A 27,523-nucleotide genomic window follows, 5' to 3' on the forward strand; every position below is an offset into this window, starting at 1 on the left:
TTAATTGAGAAACAACCAAGGTGTCAAATCTAGGTGTCGGAAATTAAATGCAAATGACGTCACTATAACACGTTGAATATCCTGCCGGGTCTAGCTTTACGTTGTCGGAGGCTTGAGGCTCTCTTCACAGGACCTCCAGGTGGTCTGCTGCTACACTGGAACTCTGGATGCTGTAATGCTGTAATTAGCGAACTACAGAGGTGCTGAGGTCGCCGGGTATCAGCTGAAGACTCGACATCCCTCTCGTCCTGGAAAGTCTGGTCTAATTCTGGATTGGTCTCACCAATCTTCGTGGTAGAATCTCAGCTGGCGCTGCCCTCAGATGTCTGGAACCACTACGAGACGAAAACGGGACCGACGCGGAAGTTGGCACTCGAAGTCGCCGATACTCCCTATCTAGGATTTATTTAATCCAGATACAATTCTCTCTACTCGTAGAGAGGAGAATTCTAAGCAGGACACGATCGCGGATGACGCGAAATCTTCTATTTCTCGGGCGGCAACCAAGGCTTTGGTTCGCCCCAGCCCGAGAAACGTCTTCTTTCCGCAAGATGGCGATGGCGTCTCTCTCCTTCTTCCTAATATCTATTTACTGGCCGTCCTTAGCAACCAAGGAGCTATCGATATCAGCAAACAGAATAAGTTGCATAGTGAAATAAAAACGTGGATGTTGGAGTGTAAAAGAATCGAACTAAGACCAAATGAGTAAAGTTTCCAAGGAATAATTCTTAGAAGACCCTGAAGTTGAAAGTGTGTCGTCTATGGTAATAAGATGTGTCATATTTGTTATGCCTTGGTTGTCCTCTTTACAATCAAAACAATTAAATACATAATATTCCCTCGTGGAATATACAATTAATATTACAATCATAATAAAAATAATAATATATAACTGTAAACAGTTGTACTGGTTACAACATCACTAAAAATTTCCAATTTACCTTTGAAATTTTCTTTTTATAACTAAAATAATTCATTTAGATTAACAAATATATAGTGTAAGTATATTAATAGTTCGACATTCTGTTTATAATATTAATAATGAAACTAAAAATGAACTCTTATTATTATTTTATATTTTACCTTTCCAGTTGCCATTTTGAATCTAACTCACAATAAATAACAAACATGTACTATAAACTAATAATTAATCCCTGTGTTTTTAACTGGTCTCTTCACGATATTGGACATCAACTATAATTACTTTATCATTCCATTCGACTGATCATCGTCTTAGATTTCTATGATGTACCATTTAAAACAAGGAAAATAAATTAAAACGTATTTTTAGTAATTGTTTGAGTTTGAAATTTTTTTAATAAAATTAGTTATGGTTCTAGATCCAAAGATTAGTGTCACACGGTCCTCCTTCAGCAACAGTAAAAGTTATAAAATATTTTTTAATAAAAGTTACTTATCTAATAAACAACCATTTTAAACTATATTTATCTAAATCAAAATTCAGTTAAAAAAATAAGACAAGTTTGGATGACATCTTACTACACGTGGTAATTTGCACAGCAAAAAAGAACGTTAAACGTGCCTGATGGTTGATAGCATCTCATGTTCTCACCTGGATACACAATCACGAACGAGTGCGTTATAACACAAAAAAGAAAGTTTTTTTCCGATTACGATTAATCATACTTCTGTGGTTTGAGTGAACTCCATCTCATCATACTGCGCACATAAACCTGTCGAACGCGAGTATTTATTGCCTAGTCTTTTATTACCCACCCACTTGCTTGCACACAATCACAAAGAAAAAATAAAGTGCTGGATATACTTTTACACGAATTGATTTGTTCACGTGTTATTGAAAGTCTTCGAAGAAGGCGTGAGCACAAGGATAAATCGTTAATGCTTGGTTCATAAGTTGGCAAATAACCACCCGTAAATTAAATCGCATTTCAAATGCTTTTCTATGTAACAGTTAAGTTAAGGTGTTATGCTTACAGTGACTCTCAGTCACATTTAAAACGAAAATATGAGACTTAAAAAATGTTAAACTAGCTCTCTATATATAAATCAAGTATAGTAGAAGTTAACAAAGATTCATCTTTTTTAGGAACAACCAAATATATTAGTGAAGTTATTGTTCTTCTTTGGAAAGAGGGAAGAGGGGAGTCGGAGGATTAAGGGAGGAGTGACAAGGGTTGATGAGGAAGGGTGAGGGGAGGGGAAGTGATGTGATGGCTCACTGTTAAGCGTCAAACTTGCCAGTGTGCCACTCATCTGGAAAAAAAAAAGCTTGGTTTTAGACTTCATGTACTCAGAATCGTATTTTGACACTGACAATACATTTATTTACTTTTTATTACTTAACTTACATTTGAAATTCTGTAATCTAAGAAAATAATATTACTTGTTATTTGTTTTAACCAATTGTTTTAATAAGTAATTAAATCTGTTTTTTTGGTTATTTTACACTAGGCATATAAACCTTATTTTTTTACTTACTATAAAAATAAATCACACATAAACAGTTTTATTCTCAGCCTGATGTAATTTTGCGCACTTGAACTTCAAAACTAGAGGGATGATACTGTATACAAGAGATTGCGAAAAACCGCGTCTATCACACTTCCCCACCTTTTAAAGTAGAATTTGAATACTTCTTGACGAAATTCGGCACCACTAACGTTCAAAATAGGAGTATTATTACCGTCTACATCTGATTTAGGAAAAAAAAAGCGCACTGTTCAGACGAAATTTAGAAAAACCAACCCATTCCTTTTCCAACTCCTTAAAGTGGAATTTTGTTACTATTGATGAAATTTTGCACACGTGAACAAAATTATTATTGCTTACAACTGATAAAAAAACAAGGAAAGTCATTGATTTCAATTGATTTAGAAAAAAATCCCTCCCCCCTTCCCCCCCAAATGCAGAAATTTGGCACTTCTTGATTACAATTTGCATATTTAACAAAATTTACTGTCTAAATTTAATCTTGTAAAAGGGTAAGGAAGTTCACTGTCTACATAAGATCTTCAAAAACCCACTAACCTTTTATTCCCACCCCTTAAAAAGAATTTTGATAATTCTTGATGAAATTTCGCACACATGACATTCGAAATAAGAACAAAATTAGTGTCTACATTGATTTCAGAAAGAAAAAAAACTACTCTCACCCCTTAGCCACCAGTAGTTGAAATCTCTTAAAGAAAACATAACATTTTAGTATTTTAATTACTCTCTAAAAATGAAGACACTTTACTTTGCTTAAAGTTCGGGTAATAGATGGTACTTTAGCTTACATTTATAAATATAATTAACTATAAATCCATTGTGCTGTACAATTTGTTTTCCTTTCAAAAGATATGTAACAAAATTAATTATTTGTAACTATTTATTTTAAAATAGTTAAGTATATTAAATAAAAAATGTATAACTTCTAACACCGTACATAAGTACACGTAACTTTTTTTTATCCATACATAAGCCCTATTATTAAGTTATAAAATAAATTTTGTTTTAAATTAACGAATTTTTTTAAACAATATGTTAGTGCTATTTGTGCGATTGTTCATTAAAACCAACAAGAAATAAAGTCTAAAATATAGAAATTTTCAGATTTCAAAAGAAAAGTTAATCTTGTTGTTAACGTTCTTGGAAATAGATTAATATTGTGAATACTGTAAAAATGGTAAACATTTATACTAATTAAAAGTGAACTTTTATGTTATTTAAGTTATACAAACACCTTCTCCAATATAGGAGGCATATTTGGTTTCTTGTGTAAATTTCAGACTGCTGTTTGTAAAATACTTTTGCGGCATTAAAATAACAAATAAGCAGCATAAATAGAAATAATTATTTTCAAAAGTGGCAGGAAAATACTTCTTTCCACCAGCAATGTGACAGTGAGTTAATTACCACATTAACAGCAACTTGTTTCGTTTTCGTGAGACAATACATGGCTTCTCTAATATAAGAAATAATTACAAAACTAAGAAATTTTTAACACTTTTCAAGTTTAGTACTACAGTACACGTAAACTTATCCCACGTTGGGATACAAAAAATATAGTTACAGGCTACTACATTTTCACTAAATGTATGATCTTACTTTAGAGCAACCAAATCTGTGAAGGAAACCCTCTCAAACGACGATTATTTTGCGACCATCAAAAGTTTTACATAGAGTACACAAATAATTGGTGTACTTGATGTTTATCAAAGTTGGTAATATATATAATAAAAATTTGTCTAATTGTCTTTTTTCCGTTCACTTAGAGAGAAGACTTGAAGACCTATGCCATTGTACATAGACTCCCAAATACATATTGCGACATTATATAGACCACAACGGCGTGAGTAAGTTAAGGACTGTTTAATATTTAAAAATTAATTTTTCGAATTTTTGTGAATATTTAAACTAACTCTGGTAAACTTCCTTCCTCAAAGTTTTCTTCTGTATTAAAGCGCATCCGGAAAGATGGCAAACTTGCGTTCCGTGTAGCTCGTAAATATAATAAATTATAATTAATAACACAGGCCAACAAGAAAAAGAAATTTTGTGCCTAGGATTTTGGAACTGATTTTAGGTTTATTTGGGCGCTGAATATAAATACGAAATTATTTTTTTATCAGCTTTACGTTAAGAGATAAGTGTGAAAAATATGTAAAAATACCTGCTTTACTCAAACCACTTCGTCACTGGGATACCCCAGGATGGGAATCCCCACTTCGTCACAGAAATACCACAGGATGGGAATCTCCACTTCGTCACAGGGATACCCCAGGATGGGAATCCCCACTAGGTCACAGAGATACTCCAGGATGGGAATCCCCGCTTCGTCACAGGGATACCCCAGGATGGGAATCTCCACTTCGTCACAGGGATACCCCAGGATAGGAATCCCCACTTCGTCACAGGGATACCCCAGGATGGGAATCTCCACTTCGTCACTGGGATAAACCCAGGCTCGGAATCCCCACTACGTCACAGGGATACCCCAGGCTGGGAATCCCCACTAGGTCACAGAGATACTCCAGGATGGGAATCCCCACTTCGTCACAGGGATACCCCAGGATGAAAACCTCCACTTCGTCACAGGGATACCCCAGGATAGGAATCCCCACTCGTCACAGGGATACCCCAGGATGGGAATCTCCACTTCGTCACTGGGATAAACCCAGGCTCGGAATCCCCACTTCGTCACAGGGATACCCCAGGATGGGAATCCCCACTTCGTCACAGGGATACCCCAGGCTGGGAATCCCCACTACATCACAAGGATACCCCAGGATGGGAATCCGCACTTCGTCACATGGATACCCCAGGATGGGAATCTCCACTTAGTCACAGGGATACCCCAGGATGGGAATCTCCACTTAGTCACTGGGATACCTCAGCTGGGAATCCCCACTTCGTCACAGGGATACCCCAGGATGGGAATCCCCACTTCGTCACAGAAATACCACAGGATGGGAATCTCCACTTCGTCACAGGGATACCCCAGGATGGGAATCCCCACTAGGTCACAGAGATACTCCAGGATGGGAATCCCCACTTCGTCACAGGGATACCCCAGAATGGGAATCTCCACTTCGTCACAGGGATACCCCAGGATAGGAATCCCCACTTCGTCACAGGGATACCCCAGGATGGGAATCTCCACTTCGTCACTGGGATAAACCCAGGCTCGGAATCCCCACTACGTCACAGGGATACCCCAGGCTGGGAATCCCCACTAGGTCACAGAGATACTCCAGGATGGGAATCCCCACTTCGTCACAGGGATACCCCAGGATGGGAATCTCGACTTCGTCACAGGGATACCCCAGGATAGGAATCCCCACTTCGTCACAGGGATACCCCAGGATGGGAATCTCCACTTCGTCACTGGGATAAACCCAGGCTCGGAATCCCCACTTCGTCACAGGGATACCCCAGGATGGCAATCCCCACTTCATCACAGGGATACCCCAGGCTGGGAATCCCCACTACACCCCAGGATGGGAATCCGCACTTCGTCACATGGATACTCCAGGATGGGAATCTCCACTTCGTCACAGGGATACCCCAGGATGGGAATCTCTACTTAGTCACTGGGATACCTCAGCTGGGAATCCCCACTTCGTCACAGGGATACCCGAGGATGGGAATCCCCACTTAGTCACAGGGATACCCCAGGATGGGAATCTCCACATCGTCACTGGGATACCTCAGGTTGGGAATCCCCACTACGTCACAGGGATACCCCAGGATGGGAATCCCCACTTCGTCACAGGGATACCCCAGGATGGGAATCCCCACTACGTCACAAGGATACCCCAGGATGGGAATCCGCACTTCGTCACATGGATACCCCAGGATGGGAATCTACACTTCGTCACAGGGATACCCCAGGATGGGAATCTCCACTTAGTCACTGGGATACCTCAGCTGGGAATCCCCACTTCGTCACAGGGATACCCCAAGATGGGAATCCCCACTTCATCACAGAAATAACACAGGATGGGAATCTCCACTTCGTCACTGGGATAAACCCAGGCTCGGAATCTCCACTTCGTCACAGGGATACCCCAGGATGGGAATTCCTACTAGGTCACAGAGATACTCCAGGATGGGAATCCCCACTTCGTCACAGGGATACCCCAGGATGGGAATCTCGACTTCGTCACAGGGATACCCCAGGATTAGAATCAGCACTTTGTCACATGGATACCCCAGGATGGGAATCTCCACTTCGTCACAGGGATACCAGAGGATGGGAATCCCCACTTAGTCACAGGGATACCTCAGACTGGGAATCCCCACTTCGTCACAGGGATATTCCAGGATGGGAATCCCCACTTCGTCACAGAAATACCACAGGATGGGAATCTCCACTTCGTCACTGGGATAAACCCAGGCTCGGAATCTCCACTTCGTCACAGGGATTTTCCAGGATGGGAATCCCCACTAGGTCACAGAGATTCTCCAGGATGGGAATCCCCACTTCGTCACAGGGATACCCCAGGATGGGAATCTCCACTTCGTCACAGGGATACCCCAGGATAGGAATCCCCACTTCGTCACAGGGATACCCCAGGATGGGAATCTCCACTTCGTCACTGGGATAAACCCAGGCTCGGAATCCCCACTTCGTCACAGGGATACCCCAGGCTGGGAATTCCCACTACGTCACAAGGATACCCCAGGATGGGAATCCGCACTTCGTCACATGGATACCCCAGGATGGGAATCTCCACTTCGTCACTGGGATAAACCCAGGCTAGGAATCCCCACTTCGTCACAGGGATACCCCAGGATGGGAATCTCCACTTCGTCACTGGGATAAACCCAGGCTAGGAATCCCCACTTCGTCACAGGGATACCCCAGGATGGGAATCCCCACTTCGTCACAGGGATACCCCAGGATGGGAATCCCCACTTCGTCACAGGGATACCCCAGGATAGGAATCCCCAATTCGTCACAGGGATACCCCAGGATGGGAATCCCCACTTCGTCACATGGATACCCCAGGATGGGAATCTCCACTTCGTCACTGGGATAAACCCAGGCTCGGAATCCCCACTTCGTCACAGGGATACCCCAGGATGGGAATCCCCACTTCGTCACAGGGATACCCCAGGTTGGGAATCCCCACTACGTCACAAGGATACCCCAGGATGGGAATCCGCACTTCGTCACATGGATACCCCAGGATGGGAATCTCCACTTCGTCACAGGGATACCCCAGGATGGGAATCTCCACTTAGTCACTGGGATACCCCAGGATGGGAATCCGCACTTCGTCACATGGATACCCCAGGATGGGAATCCCCACTTCGTCACAGGGATACCCCAGGCTGGGAATCCCCACTACGTCACAAGGATACCCCAGGATGGGAATCCGCACTTCGTCACATGGATACCCCAGGATGGGAATCTCCACTTCGTCACAGGGATACCCCAGGATGGGAATCTCCACTTAGTCACTGGGATACCTCAGCTGGGAATCCCCACTTCGTCACAGGGATACCCGAGGATGGGAATCCCCACTTAGTCACAGGGATACCCCAGGATGGGAATCTCCACTTCGTCACTGGGATACCTCAGGTTGGGAATCCCTACTACGTCACAGGGATACCCCAGGATGGGAATCCCCACTTCGTCACAGGGATACCCCAGGCTGGGAATCCCCACTACGTCACAAGGATACCCCAGGATGGGAATCTCCACTTCGTCACACGGATACCCCAGGATGGGAATCTCCACTTCGTCACTGGGATACCCCAGGATGGGAATCCCATCCTTCTATTCAATGCTTAAACTAAATTTTAGATCTTTTGTGAGTTTCAGCCGTGCAAGATGGATAGAAGTTGATAAAAAATTAGTTCCAATAGAAGAAGTTGTGTAAATCATCCTGATGTGTTTTGCTACATATGTGGAGAATACACATTAAAAGATAACGGACTGTTAGTGACTTTTTAAAGAGAGTTTATCATGGATACTTTGGTGTTAAGCTCGGTGTTCAGGATAAACCCTGGGCACCGCATCAGGTTTGTAAACTTGTTCAGAATATTTACGCCAGCGGACTAGCGGGAAAAGAAAAAGTTTGAAATTCGGCGTACCGATGGTTTGGAGAGCACCCAGAAACCACATCGATGACTGTTATTTCTGTGTAGTATATATTTTGGGAATTATTGAAACAACCGTAGCAAGTAGACTTTTTCTGATTTAGTCTCTGCAAGACGCCCGGTCCCTCACTCAGATGAAGTACCGATCCCAGCGTTTCACCAGCTTCCAGAGCTTTCTGAGGACGAGTGTTGTCCCTATAACCACTCTTCTGATACTAATGAAGGTGACAGTGATTATGAGGGGATGTCAACAATTCCTCAACGTTTCAACCAGGATGAGTTAAATGACCTCGTCAGAGATCTTAACCTGTCAAAAGAAGCTTCTGATTTACTGGCTTTCAGGTTGAAGGAAAATACATTACTGGAACAAGGAACAAAAATTACTTTTTAGCGTACAAGAGAAAAGGGTCTGCTACCATTATTCTCTCAAGAAGGAAATCATGTATTTTGTTGTGATATTAGAGGACCCCTGGAAAAAAAAAATAGTTCCTGAATATTTTCCAGATGATTGGCGCCTATTTATTTATAGCTCAAAGCGAAGCTTGAAATGTGTTCTTCTACACAATGGGGACAAATATTGTTCAATACCAATTGCCCACTCAACAATGAAAAACATATAGCACAATAGCTTTGGTCTTGGAGAAGATAAGGTATCGTGAACATCAATGGGTGATTTGTGTGGACTTAAAAATGGTAAACTTTCTCGTTGGACAGCAAAGTGGCCTCACCAAATTTCCTTGTTTCTTGTGCCTCTGGGATAGTAGACAAAAAAAAAAAACTACTGGGTTAGACAAGAGTGGCCTAGAGAGAAGACATGGTCGTTGGAGGAAAAAAAACACGTTATTTTGGGTTTCTTACCCGGGTATTTATGTTTTGTGTTGTCCCAGTACCTCTAAAACATAAAGTTTTTTTTAACCCGTTCCCTGATTGGCTTTCCAGTATTAGCCGCGCACATTAATAAACATAATAAAAATATATAAATTATTTCATATTTGTTTATCTTTCCCGTGGCTTAAGAAATATGCTTGACTGAAACATAAATTAAAATAAAAAATTATGCGTCAATTTTTTTTAAGAAATACTAGGTATTATCTCGAAAAACGTATTTCATATGTGGAAAAATAACCTATAAATGTGTTGTACAAAGTTACAGTATCTTTTTTGCAGTATAACAAACTATTTCTTGGAAACTGTTTTCCAAAGGAATCTTTTGTAAAAGTACAGATATATTTTTATGAGTGTTACCAATGACGTCATTCACACATGGCTGTTTCTCCACCTATCGCTCCACTCCAATTCTTATTTTTCTAGGTTTTTGCAGTTCTCTCTCGATGAAGAAACTGCTCTTCCGTTTCTCACATTTTCCGGAATGGCAATTTATAAATTTCTGCATGAAAACTGGTGTGTGTGATTTGACTTTAGTTGTATTCATTAGTCACTCCAGTTGTGTCTCTTCTTCCTGTGTCACGAATTATGTCGTATAATCCTTGGACAGTGTCTCCAATTCATAGAACTGTTTCACTAAACCTCACTTACAAGTTTCCTCTCTTGATTTCCAACTAAATCTTATCTCATTTAATATAGTAATGGATAATCAATCAAAATTTAATTTTAAATTTGTTGATCCCTTGTCTACTAAGCTAGGTTTTGTAATAAATGTGATTATTAAAATTAAATAGTTTTGGTACTAAATTTCCTAATTTTAATCCATTCAAAATTATTACTACTAACTGCAATTTAGTATAAGGTATGTATATAAAATATTTAGAAAACAAATCATTTAGAAACATATATAACTGCTAGTTTTTCTCCAAAACCATAATTTTCTTTCTGGATAATATTTATAAAATTAAAAATGAACGATTTAACTATATAGTTTTAGAGATAAGATATAAGAAATGCAATCTTTTTGATTGTTATGGAGCAGATATTAATATTGTTTTAAAATTTTAAATAATTTAAATATTATATATTTGATACCCATATGGTATTGCATGTATTTTATTTTCTTCTATAATTATTTTGTTATCTTTTGGACAATACAATTGTATTACGTTCTATTGAATAAATTGAATGTTCTTGACCTCTTTTTAAATTAATTGTTATATAGTGATTTAATAATCAAACAAATATTCTTATAGTTATCAAATATAATATATTTAATAATACATTTTTAAACTACTTTTGATTTAATATTTTCTTTATCATCAACTTTATAAGCATACATTTTCGCTATTAAAACAAAAAAATCTTTCATTTATTAACTTGAGATTTATCTTTCATTTTACTAAAAAATTTCTTATTTATATGAGGCATATTATACATATAGTCTTTTGGATAAACACTTGTATCAAACTGATGAATCATTAACTTCATATCTTTGTAATAAAATTATATTTTTATATTAAAATTTAATTAATCAGTATCATGATAGCACATTTCAAATTTATCATAATTTTTTGGTTGCATAAGATTATAATGAAAATCATAATTAAATCTTTCTATACATTTAAAATTGAAATGCCAACATGAATTGGTTTATTAAAATAATACAGGTTTTTGTAATTGTACAGATACAAAATTTTCATTATATACCGTTCTATATTTGTAATTCGGTTTTTCATTAAATATTTCATATTATTTGGCATTTGATACCAATAGAATCTCAACTCGCTTTCTAATCGATTCTAAATTCTTACTAAAAACGGAATTATTCATCAGTTTGTAAATCTCATCTTGAGTTTTAAATACTAATACATATTGTGATTCACATTCATGGAAAATGCCAGCAAAGTTAAACAAAATAAATTTTACGTTAGCCGAACATGTCATTTTGAAAAGAAGAAAAATAAAAAAACCTCGTTCGGCAAAGCCTATAGGAGTAGGTAGATTTCGAAATACCTATTTCTTCTGGAAATATTTTGGAAACTTCTATAAACTCCTGGAACATTTTAAGAACATAATGTAGCCTACATAACATCCTATACGTTCGCCAATATTAAAAAAAAACACTTTAACATTTTCTCATATTTCATGCAGCGAAAATATTTGAATGTTTTTAACTTAATGCATCCAGCTTTGAATGTCTTAACGAATATCATATTATCACTACTAAGGTAGTCATGCAATTAATTTGATCTTTAAAAATTACCTTTCATCCATTACACTAACACGTTATAGTATAATTTTTTTTGGACAAGGGTTTAAGATAACATTTAGATGGTTATTAATACATTCCGACAAATTTGATACTAAGAAAGTTTTTTTTTTTTTTAAATTTTAACCCTTGTGTTTACGTTATTGTTCATTTCATCGACATTGTTTCAGCCATAGGTTTTAGATAAAGTTTAGGCGTTTTACAATAAATTATATGGATAAGATAGTATATCTATAAAAAAAAACGTAATGACGTTTCGTCTTCTACCTTTGTTATTTCCACCCTTTGCATTAATGGTTTGTATTATCAAAAATTATTCCAGACAAAAGTTTAACGTAAAAATATAATTTTACTAACAGTTTGAACGGATTTTATAGCGTATCTACTAAGGATTTTTTTAATTTTAATTATTTTTTTCAACCCCTTGGTGCAATGGTTCGTTTAATCAAAATTTATTTTGGACAAAAGTTTTAGATAAAAATTATAAGATTAATAAAAAATTCGTACGAATTCAATGTTGTGCCTACGAAGAGAGTTATGATTTTTTTTTGTCCTCCAAACCTTGTTCTTTCAATCCCTTGCAGTTATGGTTGGTTGTATCAAAAACTTATTCAGACAAAAGATTTTGGCATTACTCCTACGAGTTTACGTTCAATACTTAGACTACGTTCAAACGGATGTGATATTTTCCATATTATGGGAGTTACAGCGATTTTTCAGTTTTTCAAAAAAACTTCCCCATTTCTACTCCATTTGGTTGAATATTGCCCATTAACGAACTCAATCGAGATTTTCCACTACTATATTTTATGTATCAGTTTGGAAGTGATTTTTGGAAAATTGTAACTGCGATTGTGTCCAAAAAATTGTGATACGTATATATATATATATATATATATATATATATATATATATATATATAAACTTTTGAGTTGACTATAGTTTTGGGGTCTATGGACCATGAAACGAAAAACTATGTAAAATTTTTCCGAAAGTCGCACCATGGTAACGGCTACAATGGGTAGTATTTCTTTGAAATCTATCTGAAAGCAAACTTCCAGCAGCTTTTGTTTGCCGTGTTTTAGAGTAAAATACCAGGGATAAAGTTAATCCCTGGCGCTCTCTGTTGTTAAGGTTTTCAAGGTTAAGTTTTTATTTACTCGATGTAAACTGGGGAAATGAACAAATACAGTTTTAAAGAAGATTTGTTTGGAAGAGAAAGAAATAAAGAGAGAAAGAGAATGAGCACATTAGACAGGGCCATTGAACCGTTTTTATGAGGTGGAGGACCCGGTTGAGTTTCCAGATATTTTGATACCTGCACAGAAAAGATTTTTCTGTACTTTTACCAAAGATTACTTTGGAAACAAATTACCAAGAAATAGTTGGTAATACTACAAGAATGATGTGAATTTGTACAACACATGGCTATGGTTATTTTTGATTACATGAAAAAGTTTTACAAGACAATACTGTGCATTTCTTACGAAAATTGGTGCATAATTATTTATTTTAATTGATGTTTCATTTAAGTTTAATTTTTTTGAACCATGGAAAAGACAATCAAATATTCAACAAATTGGACATTATTTTGTTGTATCGTGTTTATTATGCGCACACTTAATAAAGCTAAGTCCTATGCCATGTCGACTGAAAACATTTAGTACCGAAGATTTATTGCAAGCGGTACCAAACGATTCGAAGTGGTATGATGGCCTAATCCCCCCTTAACGCAGCCATTTCCGGGTACCTTCCCAGATTTCTCTGCTCTGTGTTCATTGGACTGTACTTTTCTTTAATAGACAACAGCTTTACTCCAGCGACCAGAATAAGTATTCTTTAGCGATACTCAAATTATCACAAATATTTTTAACTATACAAATATTTATACTTCACTATGTAAGTAATCAAAACACATGTTCCTTATCAAAGCCTAGAACATTTTCGAAAAAAAACCATGTTCCATACTTGCGACAAAAAAAACTCGATGACTGCTACAGTAAAACTTATATTTTAATAGTCAGCAAAATATAATTAATTGATTTTAAAGTAATAAAATTAAGGGTGATAGATAAGAAACGAAATACTTTATATCGGTTTACTTAGTTTTTATGTCATAACATTTTATATCGTATAATATTGAAAAGCTGTCATACTTTACACAGAAATCCCAAATTAGGATATTTTCTTAAAGCCACGGGCAGTATCTATCGACGGTATAAATACAGTTGTAGCTATTTTAAAAATAATACTTTCAATAAAAAAAAGCCGATGACTAAAGGAAAAAAAACTATTTTTAGCAACTAGTCACTATTAATTTATGATGTACCAATAAATTAGATACTATGCTGTAGCAAAGCTACGTTTTTAAAATAATTCGATAGAAAATAGTTATGACCTAAAATCTCTTGAAACCAAGATGGCGTCTCTCGGTTCTTATATCTCCAATCTAAGGCTGTCTCACATGCCATGTTGGGATTTTCATTTTCTTGTCATTACAATTATTAAAAGATTTTTTCCTGTAAATATTTTACGATAGCTCAATTATTCTAAACACTCATGTGTAAATATGATATAATAGCTGTCGAAAAAAATGTGGGCGAGTCTTTCAATACTCGCCAGAAATGTGTAACATCTAACCTCGCTAACGAGCAAATTCATGCGTTCTTATGACGCAAACACACTTTTAATACGAAAATCAGACATGAAATTTAACATACAATTCTTTAAAATAATGCCGAGTGTGATAAATATACGCGAAATGCGTTTTCATTTACATTTCTTGACGCGAATAACACATAGTTTCCGTACCCACCGCATAAATTCACAACCGGATCAGCTAAGTTGATTATATAATCATTTGATTAGCTGACTGAAATGGCTCCGATAAAACGGCTTTGAACCTGATTTCCGACAAGGAATTTTATTAAAAAAATTCGCATACCTTGATAAAATTCATGAAACAAATAATCTATTTGGCTTTGTGAATTCTGGGTCTTGGCAAACGCCACAGATGGCTGCACCGTTCCAAGCGACTTACGTTCCATTCACGTTCTATTACTCCTACAAAATGAAACGCCGTGTACTGAGAGCTAAGCTGTTGACGGAGTGGGTAGGTGCCGGAGGACTGTCGCTAGCGACCGGGAGAAGACGACACCGCCGGACGTGTTCCGAGCCTCCGCGGGGCCGGCGCCTCGCCTGCTGCGCAAACTGCGCGCCGGCCGCTACACCTGCACCTCCTCCCTCCTCACCCCGCGCCGCGCCGGCCCCACGCTTTAATCAATTTGATGGCGAGGGCTTCGTCCAAACAATTACACTCCTCCGACGGGGATACGGGTGACGTCAGCGCGGCGAAGCACCAACCAGGGAGAGCCGTCGTCGGTGGTCCCATCGGCGACGGCCAATCGCGTCGGGGTTGGAGGCGACGCCGAGAGGAATCCTCAGATGTGCGCGCCGAAGACGGCGGGCCTGATGTGATGCGTGCGCGGGCTCGCGTCTCGCTCGGCGGCATCCCCCGACATCGCAGCTCGACCAGAAGCTGGACAGTCCAACAGTCGAGACACCTGCACGAGGAGGAGGGTTGGGAGGGCCCAAATATTCTGCACGGTGGAAGGGGGATACCTATTACCCTTTAAGGCTCAAACTGTTTGATAATGAAACAATTTGAAACTATAACAGAAGGATATTTGAACATCCAGTCATCTGAACAGATAGACACTCAAACCGTTTCATAGAAATAACTGCTGGCCACTAGAACATTTAGATACTCGAAAAGTTGGGAAGCTGAACAGTTGGACAGTCAAACTGTTCCTCAGCTGCCAAGAGAGAGAATATTTCTGATTTTGTTCTCCTTGTCCCTGATTGGATGGAAGAGGTTGGGTGTGAAGAATTCGAGTTAAATACACTGAGGGAGGATTCGAAACAAATGCCACCCCTTTTGACATCAAAGGTTGGTTATAATACGCGGAAACTCAAACATTTCGTCGTCCTCCGAGGCGGACAGGTAAATTTAAGGAGAAGCCATAAATGACCTATTATTAAAAATATTAGAAACCATCCCAGAATTTTCCCGGGTGATCTCAGTAAACCGTTAAAAACTGAAATCAGGATGGCTGGACGTAGATTCGAACCCCTGTCACTGCCGTCCCTTCATTGTCACGTCCAAGAGTCACTGGAGGCTTGATTCGCTGAAACTGTTAAAATGACTAAAACCGGGAGTGCTGGAAGAGAAACCTTACCTGTGTGTTTAACATTTTATATTCATAAACAGTAACAGCCTACTTTACATTAATTTTTCGTCATAAATCCGTGCAGCTATATCTTAATATATATAAATCCAGTGTCCTGATGTTTGTTTCCAGTGAACTATTCACCAAGTCAACCGATTTCGATGAAAATTGGCATTTATGTGTAATTTTTTCCAACTTGAGAGATAGGATAGTTTTTATTTCGATTAATGGTATTAATAATTTATAATTAATAATAAACTGATTATCAATGTTGATTGGTGTTATTAATAGTAAGTTTCATAAGTCTCAAACAAATGGCGCCTTAAATCAGTTTTTTACAGACAACTGTTGTACTGTCTGATATAAATATCTCATAGATGACGCTACGTTTCAATTCAAATTTTATTTTTCTCCATGTTGTGCACATTTTCGTTGATCAATGTACTACGTGACCTCGCTTTTTTGTATTATTTTTGATTTTATTCTCACGTGTTTACAATTATTGATATCTATCTTCAGCTGTCAATCTACAGATATAATAATAAAATAAATATTATTAGCTAGAGAATCAGACTTCATCAAATTTGTAAGTTTAATTAATTCTACCTTTCCTGCAAATTTTATAATCTAAGTTTATAAAAATTACAACAATATCTATGTATTAAGTTTCTCATTTTGATTGAATTTTTATTATTTTCAGTAAAATGCCACAGCAACGCGTGGCTGGGTCTGCTAGTGTGCATATAAATTCGGGGCATTTACATTAAACTATTATTTATCTAAGTTAGTTAAATTAGCGGTTTGACAAGGAAACCACTTCGCTTAATTATAGGTTACAAAGTATTACAATTTATGAAACTGAGTAAGTAAGTATATTTATTTATGGTTGGTAAACTCTTTCAAGCTGAAATGTGGATCTTTACAGGTATAGTTAAGCCCATGTCACATAAACACGTGATGTCCTAACGCCCAAGGTCTCTTGTGGTGACTAATATCTGCTCATCTTCACATTTTTTGTTTAAATTCTTACACATTTGTATCACTTTAATTGCTGTCGCAAGTGTAACGCTGCGGTGGTATGAAATCGGCGGTGGATATGACTACAGGGGAAACGAGACGAGTGGGAGTGTGGACAGAATATTTCCCTGGTGCATTTAATTTACGTAATTAATGAGCAGCCTCCGCAGGGCTGCCACGACCTCGGACGAAACACTCGCTGATGGCTGGAGACGTGGTCTCAAAGCCGCATTGTTGACTCCTCGACCTGTGTGTCGAGAACAGTACGGTCACTCTAGCCACGCCGTCACCACGTGGCCTTTGCAATTAGAACCACGATTATTTCGTGGATTAATTGGATAGTACAGTAGACTATGATTCACTTTGATGTGTGGACGACAGCGATCTTAATATGACCTGACGACCATGAGCCGTTAATGAACAAGGAGAACAGCTGTTCACACAACCACGTGTAGCCGGCCAAAGTATGCGAATTTGTTATACACAAAGGCACTTTTTGAAAATGTTTGATTACATACAGGCGTGGTGAGTCCACTCTGGACTGAAATAAACTCGCGGAATACCTACTCGTGGCTCTGTTAATCCCGCAAATTCGTTTGGCTGTTCACTGAATTTGACGTCGAGGCCATATAACAAGGAGGGAGATATAGAAGAGAAACTCTTACAATGGAAACTGAAACCATGGTTTGCGCGACATGTGACGCTATCTTTTGGGTGGGCCCGTAACTACTAGCAAAATGTAGCTTGAATACAAATGTAGCCTTTTAACTTGACTACATAAGTAGCTTGTAGCCTGACTACAAAACTACATTCGTAGACAAGTAGAGCGACATTCGATCATATGCCTTAGTAAATCTGAGAAATACCGTGAGACTTAGCGAAGCCTTACTTCTCGTTCGTCCGTGAGAGAGCATCATGTCATTAAAAAAAAACTGTACATAATTGGAATAAAATGCGATGAATTCCGTTGATAAGAATCAGAACTAGGAAAAAATATTATTTCAAATGGAAAATCAACTCTCACTGATGGATTATTAAAAATAATATTTATGTATTTTTTTCAATTTAAAGCTCTCAGTATGCATCTGTCACAGAATATGATACGGATTCCGGATCGTTGCCTGCAGCTGTATCGAAAGGTCACCGGTGTAGTTACTGCAGCAAGGAGTTTGCCTTGAGAAAAATGCTAAGCGCCATGAGAGGAGCGAGTGTATTTTGAGTCTTTGCCAAAAATAATTTAGTTGCAGCCAGTGCCAGACATTATTTAGTCAAAGAATTATCTTGACTAAACATCGAAAGATCTGTACAATCCAGGTGATTATTGATAACGAGGACGAACATACAACACCAAGGAAGTGTAATAAAGACAAAATGTTAGACGACTATAATGATCTCTAAAAATGAGAAAATGCTGATTCGAACCACACTATATCAAATCTAGCTAATGATTTCGAACTGAGAACTAACGAAGAAAGTATCATCTTCCTGGGATATTAAAAATAAACATTTACTCCAAATTTGAGTTGCATCTAGGAAACTGAGAGCAATATGGAAGCACATGAGTCTGTTATTAAGACCTGAGACCAAAATGATGAAAAAAAATGTTAAAAAATTTATTCTGATCGTGTTTTTAATAATGACGATACTTAAATTATAACGATTTGAATGACTTTGAGGCTTATGTTTATATATGAGACTTTAGCGATGTTATAAAATCTAATAATAAACATATACGGAAGATGACAGCAGAAGAAGAGTTTGATTACACATCATGGGAAGATCCTAATATATTGGTCGTCAGAACAAGCATTCTTCTTGCTTCGAAAAATGTTAAAAATGTATCTATCACCAGAGAAACTTGGACTATATTTCCTTAACTAAGAGGTGCAGGCTATATATAATTGACGATTTTTATAACCTGCATGTGTGCCCAATGTGTGTCCTTTTCGTTAAATGTGCATAGTCAAGTCTGTAGTCAGGACTGAGGATTTAATGGTTAGGAACCTCTTGGTTTTGTAGTAAGTAAAAAACATATTTCAGGAGTCTTGGTCTATATCAATCGTAAAATATACCTAGTTAGTTGGTCTATATGCTTGTAATAAGTCATATCCAAACTGTATGTCTAGCAGTTCAGAGAATTTTTTCTTGTCTGCTTGAAATTGGTCAGATTTGTTTAAAATATATGACAAGCATCGGAAAATAATGCCTCCAGGTTCAGAGTCGTCCGTTCTATACGCTTGATTTTGGTTTGTACTTGTTTGAAAGGTATGGCAATTATAAAAAAGAATGCCAAATGGTTCGGATACGCTTGGCCTATACGCCTGACATTGGACACGACTTGTTTGAAATCTTTGACAAGTATCGAAAAAGGAGGCCTCGTGGTTCGGAGACACTCGTTCGTTATGCTTGTCACTGGTTTTTACTTCGACATATTATATTGACATAATTATTGACATAAAAGACATCCTGGTTTGGATACACTTGGTCTATATGATTGTAGTTAGTACTCTAGTAACAATAAGGTGCAACAAATATGGCCTCCATGGTAGGCATAGTGATATGGAGTAAATTATTTATTTAGTCGGGCAGTTGTCTTGCATAGTCATTTTTCGTAGTGAGATTTATTATCTAAATAAATATTTTAGATCCTAAATTACTTTGTTACATCCACAAAGGATATAACCCAAAACAGGAATATATCGAATCATTAATAGATGATTTTTAGAAATTTTTCCCGAATTTAGAGGTTAATAATTACAGTTTTTCAAATGTTGGCCAAAATGGCCGACAATATGGTGGATGCTAAGACAGTCTGGTGATGGCACTACTGCACTCTAACCCGTAAATATTAAACCAAGATGGCAACAGCGACCCCTAGCATACGATATTTGCACTACTCGACACTAGCACTCCTGGTTGCAAGCAATGAACACAAAGATAGGCTTGATTTCTAACAGGTGCTGCTTTTAATCCTTTATATTAAAAAAAATACAAGTCCGAATTGGTATCAGTGTGGTATATATTTCGATGGCTGTGATGCCAAAGGCGAATGTTTTCCGTACTAGAGGTTTAAGCTGTTATGGTCCGAATCGCCTCGCTTCCAATGTATTTTGTATAGAATATTAAATTTAGAATGCCTTTAAGGGTAGCAAAACACTGGTAGGTAATGTAACATCAACCTTACATGCATGAGACAGAGCGATGCTGGAAAATTCAAAACAAACAGCATAAACATATATGGCGAACATTATGTCATCCAAGATGTCAATTTCCAGCAGACAAAAACAAGATGGTGGCTGTGCCGTCAGAATCCAAGATGACGACATCCAGTATACGAAAACAATACGGCAGGCATTATATCATCCAAGATGGCAGCATTCAAGACGGCTACTAGGGTCAAAGTCTCCAAAATGACCACCGGGGTCACGGTGAAGGTCAAAGGTCATATTAAAGTCAACAAAAATGGCTGCGGTGATGTCAACATCCAAGATGGTGGCTGGCACCGTGGCACCAAAACCATGAACAAGCGGCCGGAAATATACAATTACCCATATATTTAGGAATAGATTACCTTTACTGATTATGGCCCGTCTGAGGTTGGTGATGTCAGTAAAGAGACTAACACGTCTAAAGATGTCAGGTGTGCACCCGAGGCTGGTCTGTGGCGGAGCTACGTGGACTCGAGTGTTCCTGACGCGGTGTTTGTGGATCTGTCAGCAGCGCTACGTGGGTGAAAGAAAGCCTGCTGTTTGCAGACGATCACGTCAAGGCTTGACTCTCCGATTCCCGTCGCTCCTCGAGCGAGCCAAGCCTTGGGGCCGTATTTGCCTCCGCGTTGCGCCCGGCCATTGTCTTCGGGCGCCCTCCGCCATGTTTGCCGAGGCCCGGCGTCCATACCCTCCGCCACCCCACTCTCCCCTTCCTCACCTCGCCTCCTGGTGGTGCCACAGAGACGCCTTCCTGGCAGTGCAGAAGTTCCTCTCGGTCAGTGTTCGATGAAGTCACTTCTGGCGGAGTTTCTTTTGGAATCACTCGCTTCAGTCAGATTCTGGCAGCAGTTCGCGTTTATCGAGTCGTTTTGATTTCGAAGTGAAAATTCCTTTCAGTCGGTAGGATAAGTCGGGGCGATGACGTCATAAGAGCGTAACGAAATGCGGTGTTTCAAAAAAACATAACGATCAGGAAGATAGTGGTGTAACTGCACTACTATTTGGTGCCATGTTGGTTCCAGTTGCACTACTATGGAGACACTGAGCATTTGGGTGGAGCGAGGCATTGTGGCTGCGGATACGTCAATTGCACATCATACACATTACTCTGAAGCTTCCCCTTAACACTAATACAAACAGAATTTTCAGGTCTATATTAATTTGAATATACATAACTTACACATAGCCTTTGATTGTTTAACAAGTTTCTTACCGAAAACACAGATAGCAGCAGTGCTTCCTTCAGTACATTTAGTGAGCTGAGGTGTGTGAAGTTTCACTTCTACACGCGTGGTAGCCAAGCGATCCCGAGGTCTAGTCGAAAGAGAGTTCATCAAAGATTCGCATACTTTTGCGAGCCGAGTTGTTCGCGAGACACTCGTGTACCGTTCGTTGAAGTTGTTTTCGCAACGAACATTCGGCGATGCATGGGAAACGTAAGGAACTAACCGCGAACCATCAGTGGTTTTCTTGAAATTAAGTATACATTTTATATGAAAAACATAGTTTAATAACAACTACAAGTTAATTTAATATAGATTTTTACTTATTTTCAATTATGAAGTAGATACATTCGTTTTTAATATTGTTATGATTTATATTTTATATTACAGCCTGTCCTGAACAATTTCCACTTTTTAAATTTTTTTTTATTCTCACGCGAGTTAGAAGCCAACAAACATTCCATCTTCTTCTTTAATTCATTCGCGGTTTTTTTTCATTCAGGCGTACATATTATGTTTAACTTTTCTGAAATTATTTTTATACTTAGGATACTAGTGTGGGGATTTGTTTTTATTAATATTAATCAGTTTCATTAAATTGTCCTCTGAACACCCCATTATCGAACAGAACACGGCGAAACAAAATCAGTACACACGTGAAGATAAAATAGACGATGTAGCCGGCAGGTTCCGAGCAGGAAGAAGCCGCCCCGGTGCGGACTGAGAACGTCTCTGTGTTCGCCAGAAAGAAGACCGACAGCAGGCGGCTGGCCACGAGCGGTTCACATGCAGTTCGTTCAGCGCTACCAACCCTGTCCCCGTGACACGGGAGACCTGTAGCGGCTCACGGACGGGCCAGCTCGCAAACGGTTATAATCGGTCCCACGTTTTGACCTCAGTACGGAGCAAACGGCAACCACTGTCGCCAGATTGTAACTACTCAGCTTTTTAACATTTAAAACATTTCTATGCTATCTTAAATTATAATAAGTTATATTTTTCAAATTTGACTATTAAATTTTGTTGATTTATTTAGACAATACATTAGTGTCTATTGACAATATTTTCAAAGTTTTAGTCATTCTGACAAAAATAAATCAATGCCAAACACCAGTTATTATTTCACAGGAGAAACTTATTTGTAACAGTAGTTCACTATTAATAACAACGCATTCCATAAAAATATATAATACGCTCAAATGAACAAAAAAAATTAATATTAAATGTTATAAAACCATCGTTGACAAATAAAACTGAAAAAAGATGGCATCTTTGAATTACGACTCCTTAAAATAAAAATAAAAAATATTATCATCAGATAATGCTCTGTATGAAATACAACAGAAAAAAAAAATATTTAAAAATCTCGTTCCAAATATTACATTACAAAGTTCAATGTTTCAGATAAATTTTAACCAATTTTTAGTACTATACAAAGTTTCGTCTAAAACGTTTCTGCTCTCTGGTCTATATCTAGCAACAGCACACCGAAACAAGGGCATCGACAGAGGAAGATATTGTGCGTTTTTAAATGCCAATTTAAATGCACACTGCCATGTAAGGATGAGACGCGCTATACACACCTCTAGAGACGGCGAACTCAGCGACGCCATGGAGAGTTGCTAGGTGAAAGGAACCACCGGGCCCTATCTAGAAAACAACCAGCACAGAGTTTTACGGAGGGATTTCGGGGAAATCGCGGGAAACCAAAATCCGGATGGCAGGCTCGGTATTCGATCCCTGGTCCTCTGGTATGCGAGCACGGTGCCTTACCACTGCGCCGCCTCGCTCCGTGCTAGACTTGACTTCGGCGGCGAGGCGCGCGCTAAGTGGCTTACGAGCGCGCGCTCTAGCGGTCAGCCTTAACCACACAGCTTCCATTTAATAAAATAGTGCTCAAAGGGCCATCGAGAACTTGCGAAACAAACTGTTACGTACCATTTTGAAGTTATAGAGATGTGGTATTTATCGCGCTCAATAATAACATAAAATCATCCGTGCTGATAGTTATCATGTTTTCTTAGTCCTCAATACAAAGAACCGAGTTAATTTATCAGACAAAATTTGATTCCGACTAAGACAACAAAAATTATACCATGTTGCCACATGTGTGCTGATACGAGGCATACATGGAGCTTAAACGTAATAAATATAAATTTTATAGCATACAAATTATGACCTGTCATTTCCCGCACTTGTGTCTGCCACGAACAATGCTCTATTGTTCCAATATTTACGTTTCGAGAGCATCCTACAGGCACATTACTCTTTGGACCCAGGTGCAAATGACCGGAAGTGAGGTTACACACAAATAGGATACAGGAAGCCGCGGTAAAGATTTTCGCCTAAATTATTAAGTGCATTTTCATTTAACTATTTTGTTATACGTCAGTAATTACGTGTGTTGTAGTGCATGCAGCACTACATAACTTTTGTTTTGATTGTTGCTTATTGCTATTATTACTTTTGGCGCCAAGGTGCCAAACGCTGGACCAATGGCAGCAAGGCATCAGTACGCAGGCACAATTTCCCGTTTATTCAGGGAGTTGCTTGTTCCTCCGCAGTTGTGACCTGCGAAATTCCGCAGAAGAGTTTGGCGACAATTTGCACTTAGCGGATTTAGAAAATTTGAGATAGAAACTGCCTTAAGTACAGGCATAGGGACGTGACTCATCTTATAGCCAGTATCATTTCAGGATAGGCTGTGCTGCGATATAGGACCGAGTGTGTGCGCGAGTGCCACGCAAGAATCGCTGTGTGTAAGTCGCTTCACCGCCTTTCTACTTGTGTCTCATATACTGGCTGCTATTTATACGACGGCGCATCACAGGTAACGATTCATCGTTACGCCATTGGAGGTTATATATAATGTAAATGTGATAATTTGAATTAATCTAGCAACGATTTGTGTGGTAGTGACAATTAAAACAAGCCATCTGCGTCCGCTCTGCAAACATCAGTTTAGTCAGACCCAGTGGTCTTGGGAATAGATTTTGCGCCTACCACTGGGATATTGCTAGCCTGCAAAATTAAAATATAAAAATTAAGAACCCTGAGAGTTAAAAATATTTATAAAATTTAAATATGGAGACTCTGTGAAATTAATAACTGTTACGGTGAGAGTGACCGACGTAAATTTCAGCTTTAATTTGCGTTTGTCTGATACAGATTACTTATCCTGTTTCATTCTTTACAAACTGACTGAGCGAGCCTATTGACATTGATAATTATCATCATTAACTATTCTTGTTATGTTAGTCTCCTACTTTTGCAAGCTGGGAGCTCTTATAAATTGTTTATTTCTGAATTCGAATATTCTAAAGCCATATAGGCCTAAATATTTAAAACCACTAATATTTTGTTTATTGTAGCTAAGTATTCCTGTCTCACGATACAGGTTTTATTACAATATATAGGCAAGCGTGTGTTGTTGTTAGTGTTTATTATTGTCATTGCAGTACCGGTGCTTTACATGGCGGAAAATGTGTATATACTGTTATAGTCCAATACACTGCCCTGCCCACAACAACACTACTACACACGTAATAGTACCGAGAGACATATACAAACCCAGGCTTATCGGCGAGTACACACATGATAAGAAATTCAAGAACATAGATGTTTTTTTTTTCCAAACGCTTGTTACTCTAAACATAAATTATTAAGTAAACTAATTATGTTTTCATCAAGGACAACGTGTAATTACGCGAAAACGTTTTGAGACTAGCTGTGCGTTATACACGCTGTAGCATCATCTATGTTTCGTGATTGGTCGAGCTTCCTTCTGGTGCACGTCTATTACTGGCACACGAATCACAGAAATTTTGTGTTGATTATACGCGTCCTGAATGACCGAAACCAACAAGCCAATGGCTTCTCTTGCAGGCGGTCGCCATTACAAGGAAGAAACTGCTTAAGTGGGCGTTGTAGTCTAATGAGCGTCGGATATTTTTCCGCTAAAAATAAATGCTTAACCTCATATTAGATCCATCGGAAACGCTAATTGACTTATCTGGGTGCGTGATTATCTTTATTATCGTGAAAGCCGGAATTCAGCGGCTAAAATGGCGCTAAGTTGGAGTCACAGTGCCACGACGAACACGATACAAAAGGCCAATGAAATACAAGACCGCCGTGGCGTCAACACGACGAAGTACTCCCCCGACGGCCCGCAACAAGTAGATTCTATTTCTAATTTCGCCGTGTCGTGCCGCTCGACGGAAAGCAAAGCGGAAACCTTATAGAACTAAACTTATTAAATATTTACCTACTTGGTAAATATTTATGCTAAAAAAACGAAATTTCGTTTTACATTTGGGTGCCCTTTCACATTTGTAGTGTGCCTTAAACTATTTATTATTAATTTTTAGTATAATTATTAGTGGTATTATACTCGTATTCTGTTCCTTATCAACATATTTATAGTTTCCTTTCTTGTATCTAAAACAAACGTACTCTCACTTTCTGCAATATATGACTAAATGTTATATTGTTTATGCAGTTTGCAGTTCAACTCACAACGGGAAATAAAAAGGGCTACACTGTTTTTAGCGCATTCTATAGTGTTTTATGGACACATTTGGCTTGGGTTGACTAGTCGACAACCATAATTAGAGTTAGTCGTGTTAATGTTGTCGTGGTATTGTGACCCTACGTTATTAACTCTGTCGTGCTGGAATGCTGTAAGGCGCCTAATAGGGACTTGTCGTATCGTGTACGTCGTGGCATTGCGACTTCAGCTTTAGAAGCCGATACTGACATGAGCACGAGCCATTCCAAAAACATTTTCTTCGTGGACTTGTCGCTCGCACAAGCCTCGTCTCGAGACAGCAGGCAGTCCGGGATCCGAGGAAAACGCAGAACCAGAGTGGTAAGTAGAGTGCTACGTTCCTTTATGTCCAACCTGTAATCGCTGTTCACAATGCAGCGTGACAATACATTGCGTTTGAACAAATTTGATATTAATGGGCATTTTTGAAGTTAACCTATTACAAAATGTCAATATAACTAAAGGAGAATTGCCATGCTTTCGTTATTTTTCTCTACTTACATTTTCCATGGAAATAATTCAGATCCGTATCAGCATTTTCAATATATTTTTAAAGACAACTAGTAAATTTTATCGCTCTTGATTTTCACTATTTTCATCTGTGTGAAAATTAATGTTCTTTTAAGTTTATTTAAAAAATTGTTTTGATGATATTTTTTGCTAATCGTATACGGCAATCATGATCTCTCAGTAGATTTACGAAGAAATGAAATCACAAGCATTGGAGTGTAAAAGATTTAAAACTTGTAACCTACACCAAAATACTAAATTCTTTCCACACAAGGCCCTCATGTACACGCTCAGTTCATCTGTCAGTTTTCCACGCGCGACGTCATGTCCGAACTATCGACAGCAGCATCTGCGCAGTTCAGTCCGGCAGACCTCCGGTATTCGGCCTGAGTCCCGGGACTTCAGTTCCCTGGTCAACTGGCAGTTCGCTCAGGTGATCTTCCAGTCCCGTCAGTGCGTGGGACATTTCGGGATGGCCGCTTCGAAGAGGAATAGAGAACTTAAGTTAAATCACGTGACCTGCTGCTAATCATATGGCATGAAAATTCCATCCGACTGTCCGTCAAAACCTTACCAAGATTTTTAACTTTCTATGGACGGATGGATGAAATAACCTCCAAAATGTTAGCGAAATACATGTTGCCAGCAACCTTTACTATACCTATTATAAGCTTGTTGTATTTGTTTAGCTGCTTAAATTATTAATTTTAACTTAGGTTTGTTCATATTTTTAATGCATAAATGTGTAAGAAATTACGTATGTAAATTTGAAAATATATTAATAAATATCAGAGCTAAAGATTTGAGTTTACTGATTTATAAGTGTTTAAATTTGATGATAATCAACTTATATAAGAGAAATTTCTACCACTATTTAAGCCTTCGAGTCAGTTGGCAATGTAAACTTTGAAAAGTATTTTACGGACGTGCGGAGAAAACTTAATTACAGCTGTGAGTTCAAAAAAGGCTGCTCGCACGATGTTCTTGTGGAAAAGTTTACAAGTAAACGAACCACATGCTAACCGTGAAGTGTTAAAAACGTTAGTAAACTTTAC

This window comes from Bacillus rossius, chromosome 1 (genome assembly GCF_032445375.1).
Source record: "Bacillus rossius redtenbacheri isolate Brsri chromosome 1, Brsri_v3, whole genome shotgun sequence".
NCBI classification, from domain to species: domain Eukaryota; kingdom Metazoa; phylum Arthropoda; class Insecta; order Phasmatodea; family Bacillidae; genus Bacillus; species Bacillus rossius.